We start from the raw sequence: 7,106 nt of genomic DNA, 5'->3' as shown, positions 1-7,106 counted from the left end.
TTGATACCCAGTAACCTGGATTGATCTGTAAAAGATACTTAGGAGGTGGATTTCACTCTAACAACACGTTCTGTATCAAACAGCGGAGCTGTTTCGGTGAGAGGGAAAACACTTCCAAATTAAAATCCTCTCCTCTTTTTCACACCCTCTTTGCGAAGCAGTCTCTCTGACTCTTCCTTTGTAATTAGCCTTTTCTTTAGAGCACCAGAAGCAAACAGAAAAACCCTAGAAATAAACTTTGGGAGAAAAACAGAAACAGTAACCATCAATTTCAGCAAGACATTACCCAAATAACACAACTTCTGGAAACGGATTATTTCTCACAGTAGTGACAAACCACAGTAGTCAAACCACAGGAGAGCCATGTCCCAGTCAATTGACAGAGTTAAGAAACACTGCCATTTTGGAAAACTCCTGGGCCAACTCCATTCTTGGGAGTAACACCAGTAAGATCAGCAATACTACAACAAAGATGGGTTTGGCCCACATTCTTCCCATCTCTTTCCTCTCATCACAATTTTAATAGGAAACAAACAATTTTTGTAAAGCTTAAAAAAAATTCTACAGAGGATAAAATCTTACACAACTAGTAAAAACCCTGTATTTTTCCTAGATCTTTGTAACTGTTTAGACTTTCCTTTATCAATGTGACCTATCTCATACTAAAAAAACCACCTCAGACTCTGCTCATGCCATTGGCAGCTGAATATCTTATCTTTGTGGCAAACTGAGGGAATAATCGTCACTAAAAACTAAATGCTAGATGAAATGTTGAGGGATGGAGTATATGAATGAGGGCCTGGTATACATTTTAGCAACTGAAAAGAACAGCCGGTGCTTGGAAACAACTGCGGTAGTTCATCAAGCCCAGAACACACCAACACGGCCCTGCCAGGCTCCCTGCAAGGTCAGCACATGAGAAATGAAAGCTACCTGAACAAGGGATCAAAATACAGGACTGCAGTCAGACCCTACAGTTTGTGACAGCTTTCTGTTCCAGATAAAAAAGTGTTCCTGCAGTCACCTGCATCCCCCTGAGCTGGTTCTACCCGGGAACTCCCCACAGCTCCCTGTGCAGAGGGGATTTCACTGTCATCAGAGACACACTTACACGTGTGTGCTCTAGCTACTGCCCTTTCCAGTCCTTCTCCTGACACGTCCCCTGCGTGGTGTGTGGTGGGAAAGACAGCGCACACGCAGCTGGCTCTCTGCCAGCCAGGGACTCCCCGCCACGGGCAGAGTAACCTTGCCCTCCCCCACGGCAGGGAACTTGCATCAAATCTCCAATTTCTTTTGCTCCATTAATGGCAGAAAGGGAGCTGAGCCAAGGTTAGAGAGGGTTGTCCTGTGACCGTGTGCTTGTCATATGTTTCCTTATTTCAAGTTTTCTCCAATGACTAATGGCCTCTTTAAGAGTTTCAAACAGAAGTAAACTATTGTAAGATGTAAACTGCTGGAGATAGTGAGAACAATTTAGAAGTATTTTCTTTTACAGGGGCATAGGAAATAAAAAAGAAAAAAAAACCCACCAAAACTGTTATGTACTTCAACTTTCCAGAAAGAGAAAGGGGGAGAATCTAAAGTATTTCAAACCTGATTTTGCGAAAAGTTATTCAGTCAGCATGCCCCTTTTGCTTTAACTAATCAGCAGTATTACAGGGTTCAGTAGTGACATTTCATCAGTAATTGATCCTCTGGTGTAATTTTTGTGTATTTCAAACTAGCTAATACCTTCAGCCAAGGGGGCTGTGAGAGGACGGAGGCTGGCCGCCAGCACAGAACAGCTGGCCACTGCCTGAGTGTCACCTTGGACCCTGGGATGCTAAACACATGCAATCAACAGGAGCCGCTAGCACTCAGCTTTTCTGAAAATCAGAGCCCTAATCCCTCCACTTTTAGCACTTCCTTCACCACTGGCAGGTAGCACAGCTAATTTAAATTCAGGTGGTGACTGCCCTAAGCTAGTGTTTATATATACTCACACGGGGAATCAGGAACTTCCTGGCTTGCTCTGAAATTAGTATTTCATTTCAAATTTTGTGCTGACTTGGTGAGGAGGGCATTTGGCATCATATTTTCTCGTTACTTCACACTACATACAGAGTAACTTTGCTGCTATATATTTCCTTCTCTTCTAAACCCTAATGTGAGAGGTTTTAATATCAGGCAGCATGAAGGCCAGAACAATCCAAAAGTCAACACAGCTCCCACAGTATGAGTTCAACCACAACAGACATCCCATCTGTATTTCACGGTGCACCTTAATAACAATCAATAATACATTAAAGTTAGCACTGAACAGTATAAAGAGATCACACTACAAAGAGTCCATTTGAGTTATGCACCAGCCTTGTAGTCCACGTGCAGAGACCACATCTTCTGTTTTGCACCAGTGAATGAACGTCTGAGATAAATACTTGCAGAGAGATGGCTAATTAGCTATTTCTGTTCTTCAAGCTCAACGAATAGTTAACTGCCTATGGGTATTTGTACCCCAAGTCGCTACGTATAGCAACAAATGCAGGAAAGGCAGCTGTCTGAAAAGACAGACAATGTGACATTGGAGTAAGCTGAAAGCTTCTTTCCCTCACTCTTCTAATATTAATGGGAAATAAATTCTTCCATGGTGTAACTCAGAGCTGGAATTTTTCCCTCTCGGCTGACTAAGCACTAAGTGGCCTAACCATTTAATGTAGGCACCTAACACAGAGGCAAAAAAGTCATGGATTAGAGACTGCCAGAGATAGAAAACAAGCTAGCGGAAATAACAGGCCTTTTAACAGAACAAAAGTTACTTCTGGGTCTTCTAACATCAAACTAAGACTGATCTTGCAGATGGCATAAATGAATCCATGCTAGTCGAGACCAGACAAAGAACCCTCAGGAATGCCAGAGAGGTTTAAAGCTAGCTGAGCATGCAGGTGGAATTCAGTATTGACACATGAATGCAAGAAAATGTATATGAGAAAGAACAAATTGAAGCAATCAAACACATTACTCGTGTCTAAGTTAAATGTAACCTCTCTAGGAGACTTGGGCATCAGAATGAAGGGGCTCGTGGGAAGAGACATGCAATGAAAGGCAACATATTTCTGGCATGGAATGTGATATCATTTTTTTAAAGCAGATTTTATTTTTGGATGTACCAGGCATGGGACAGTAAGATAATACAACTCTACTGAGAATGGTGCGTTCAGTTCTGAAATATCTGCATATCACAAGAAAAATTTAGCAGGGGTACAAGGAGTTCAGAGACCAGTGATGGGATTAGCAGAAATGTGGAAAAATTTCCACTAAATCCAGCACTGAATAGATTGAAATTTTTTGGAGTATAAATAGTCAAAATAAAAGAGAGACATGATAGAAAGATCATTAAATAATCATAAAGATTATTACAAAGACGTAAAGGTTATATAGAAAGATCATAAAGCAAGTAAAAAAGCATGATGTTTCTTGTTCTGCTACCAGATGAATAAACAAAAATCTTCATAAATTAATGACAAAAATTTTGAAATGCTGAAAAACTACATTTAAATGCAGGTTATATTAACCTGTGGAACTCCTTCCTGCTGCATGTGATTGAGCCAAGAGTTCAGTTTATAAACTGATTTGATGTTTGTGTACCTATAAGACCACTGAAAGATAATTTGGGGGTGTAAAGAAAAACAAAAGTTGAATTTGTTTGATGTTAGTTCATTGTTCTTTAAGTACAAAGGATATAGGAAAAAAAAGAGAATTTTCCTGTATAAGCAACATTATTCCATATTTGCCCATGAAAGATTTTTTTTGCTCTGCTCTGAGAAGCAACTGTTGTTAGCCAGTCTGGAGCAAAGAGATAAGGTGGACTAATGGTATAATTTGCTGTGATACGACAAAGATTGCATAGTTGGCCTATTAATGTTGTGTTGTTTCAAAAATAGAATTCTCTTCTCTTACGGACAGCCACCATAAGAGATGTACTTGTAGAACTTTATTTGCAATGGAGTATTTTTCATTAGGACATGTTGGAAAGATATCTCATGATTAAATGACTAAGAAACAGCTCCAAAGAAGAAACAAGTATTCTTTACGCTCAGCTCAAATCCTGATAATTTCAGCCTTAAAAGTGTCTGAAAAAACATTATGAGTAACTGGGAAAGGAAATTAGAACAGAAATGGAAATCCAACCTTTACTAGAGCAGGCACTAACACTGACCTTTGTACAGTATTATAGCAGGTGACAGCAGCAGCCTCAGGTACGTAGAGATACACATAGTTTTAATTTCTCTTTATGCTCTTGGGAAAAGTACACTTTTATAAGCACATACACCTGCCCTTCTCTGCACCCAACGTGCAAGAAACCCAGTCTCCAACAGGTGCAACTTCCTCCCTAGTGTCGGATAATACATCTCTGAGTTCTCCTGAGCACGAACAACTTCAGACTCCATCTCTAACTCATTCCTCCCAGTAACACACTATTAAGCACGTGTACAAATAAATACAGGCAGACAGAACGACAGATATTTCTTAATGTATGTGAAGAAATTAAGTGGTATGCTTAATTACATTTCTATAAGGTCCATTTAGATTGCCAAACATATTGGGGGCCAGCGTCTCACTTGCCTCTGCTTAGTTAGAGACACATTTTCTTTTTCCCCAAGGCCATACTCTGTTTCCTAGTTCAGACAGTATTGAGCTTACCTTCTAAATCTATTAGGACAAACATCTACTAGAAGTAAAGCAGAGACATTTGTTTAGTTCTTGTTCTGAATACGTGAGGCATGAAGTCTTAGTATCTGCAGAGCACAAAAGCTGAGTGAACTGGGATACAGACTTGAACTCCATAACAGGAGATTCAGACTTCTGCTTTTATTGATTACCAGCTCAACTCTCTTCCTTATCATAAAAAATATTATATACATGCAACTTCTAAAAACCAGTATAACTCTTGTCTTTTGTATATCCTGAAATGCTTTAGGTAACCTTATAATCTGTTTGATACTTTTGAGGTAGCTGAGGCCACAGAATTTGAGCTGTTCAGTGGAGAACTGATGAAAGAAAAGAAACACCCTAAAAAAGACTTTTGGATCCGCATGTTACATGTAATATGTTGAATCATAGATGATCCCACAAACCTATTTTTGGTTTTCAAGAAATGAAAAAAAAACCAAACCACAAAAGACACATTCAAAGAGACTACAAAGTGTCTAACTGAGAAAGGATGTGCTATTTTTCAAAAATATCCATCAGGAGTCCTAATGACTAATTCCAAAGATTTTCATCCCTTGAATTCCATAAGTCACAGAAATTCAAGTATCATGCAAATACTGGTAAAGCCTGCGCTACAAGAAATACCAGTGTATATAGGAATAGGGAGACAAAGCATGTTGACAGTGTATCCAATTCATCATTACTTATGAGACTGTCTTTGCAAGTCAAAAACCGACAAGAGATATCCAGAACTTAGGTGCAACAACTATTTCTGAAATGCATCTGCAATAGGATTAGTCCCAGCAGCCAATACAGTAGTGCTTTCAAAATTGCCCAGTGACTCTAGGTCACAAATTCAGTAAAATTAATCTTAAACTATTTTTTGTGCCCTGTGATCCCTGTCATCTGAGAGTTGACTTCAGAAGATCCTGCTCTGATATAACCCAGCAGGGTCCTGACTTCCTCCTGGGTCAAAGATTTTGAGCTCAGAAGTTCCTGGACAAAAAAGGACATAAGGTTTTCAGAAACTTTCAGCTTGTCCTCGTTTTTTCCACCAGCTTCATTCTTCCTAATTTACAGCCATTCATTAGCTGCGTACATATCTGCAAATGCCAAAGGGTGTTTCCAAAATAGTAACAACTAGATACTGAAAGCTGTCTCATTTCAGTAGTAAAGCAAGCTTTTTTCCATGCCCTCATCGCTAGCAAACACAAAGAGCAAGAATACCAAGATCCTCCTTAGAATTTCTTTCATTGTTCTAGCTGTAAAAATATCAAGCTTCTGGTCATTCACGAAGTGTTTATTCAATTAGAAAACTTTAGTATTTTTTGACACAATCTATTTCCCAGAGAGCAAGTTTTTGTCTAGGTTACACAGAAAAAGGGAACATTGTTGTTTGAATGGAACAAAGCTATGTCAGGGGAAGTTCAGATCAGACATTAGGAAAAGGTTCTTCACTGAGAGGATGGTGGGTCACTGGAACAAGGCTCCCCAGAGAAGTGGTCACAGCACCAACTCTGTCAGATTTCAAGGAGTGCTCTTAGTGATATGGTTTAGTATTAGGTAGTCCTGTGAGGAGCAGGGAGTTGGGCTTGATGATCCTTACAGGTCCCTTCCAAACCTAGATATTCTGATTCTATGATTCTGTGAATAAGAAGTGCCTTTCTTCTCTTTTGTCATTAGGAACCAGAGGTTTGAATTTAACATAGGGATGATACCTGGCATGATACTTGAGCCAGTTGCAAATTTTCAGGATCTCCTTCTTAATAAAGCAGTTTGGGGACAACTGACTTCCTCCACTCCCCCAGCCAAGAACTGCTTTAGGCCCAATCACAAGTCTAGGATGTCAATGGTAAATTCCATATGTGTCAAATAACTTTAGAACGAGATGATGTACACCACTGGAAGTGCCTGCTAAAGTTTGGTAAGAAGAGTTTTCACTATAAGCCTTTGTTTTAAACAGGGACATCACAACAGGATTGATCCTGAACTTTCTTTGAATAATGGTAACCTATTTCTCTATAACAAGTCTGGGTACAAACTATCCCTGAACACTAGATTCTGTGCTGCCTTTAAGGGTAGAGGTAGCTCTGTGGTTCCTCACTGCAGGAGCAGTGCAAGGAAGCAGCGTTAAGTTCTACTTCTTTGGGAGAGTTTACAAGGGAGAACAGAGATTTCAAATGAATACTCTTCTTTGGGCACATTCTTGAATACTGTCCCTGTATGATACGTTGCCTGCTAGGTTTCCTGAATCCAGCAATAAACCAGTAGTTATACAGTCATGTATTTTAGATATGTGAACCACGTTAAGATCATGGTTTGATTGACACTGTAGGATAACACTTAAAAGCAGGAAAAAAATGACATTTTTGTTAGGCAACTCGTGGTCAAGTATCAACTCTTGGAATAAGATTAGT

This window comes from Buceros rhinoceros, unplaced genomic scaffold (genome assembly GCF_000710305.1).
Source record: "Buceros rhinoceros silvestris isolate BGI_N320 unplaced genomic scaffold, ASM71030v1 scaffold35132, whole genome shotgun sequence".
NCBI lineage: Eukaryota > Metazoa > Chordata > Aves > Bucerotiformes > Bucerotidae > Buceros > Buceros rhinoceros.
The sequence above is the reverse complement of the archived record's forward strand: the minus strand, read 5'-3'. Positions refer to the sequence as shown.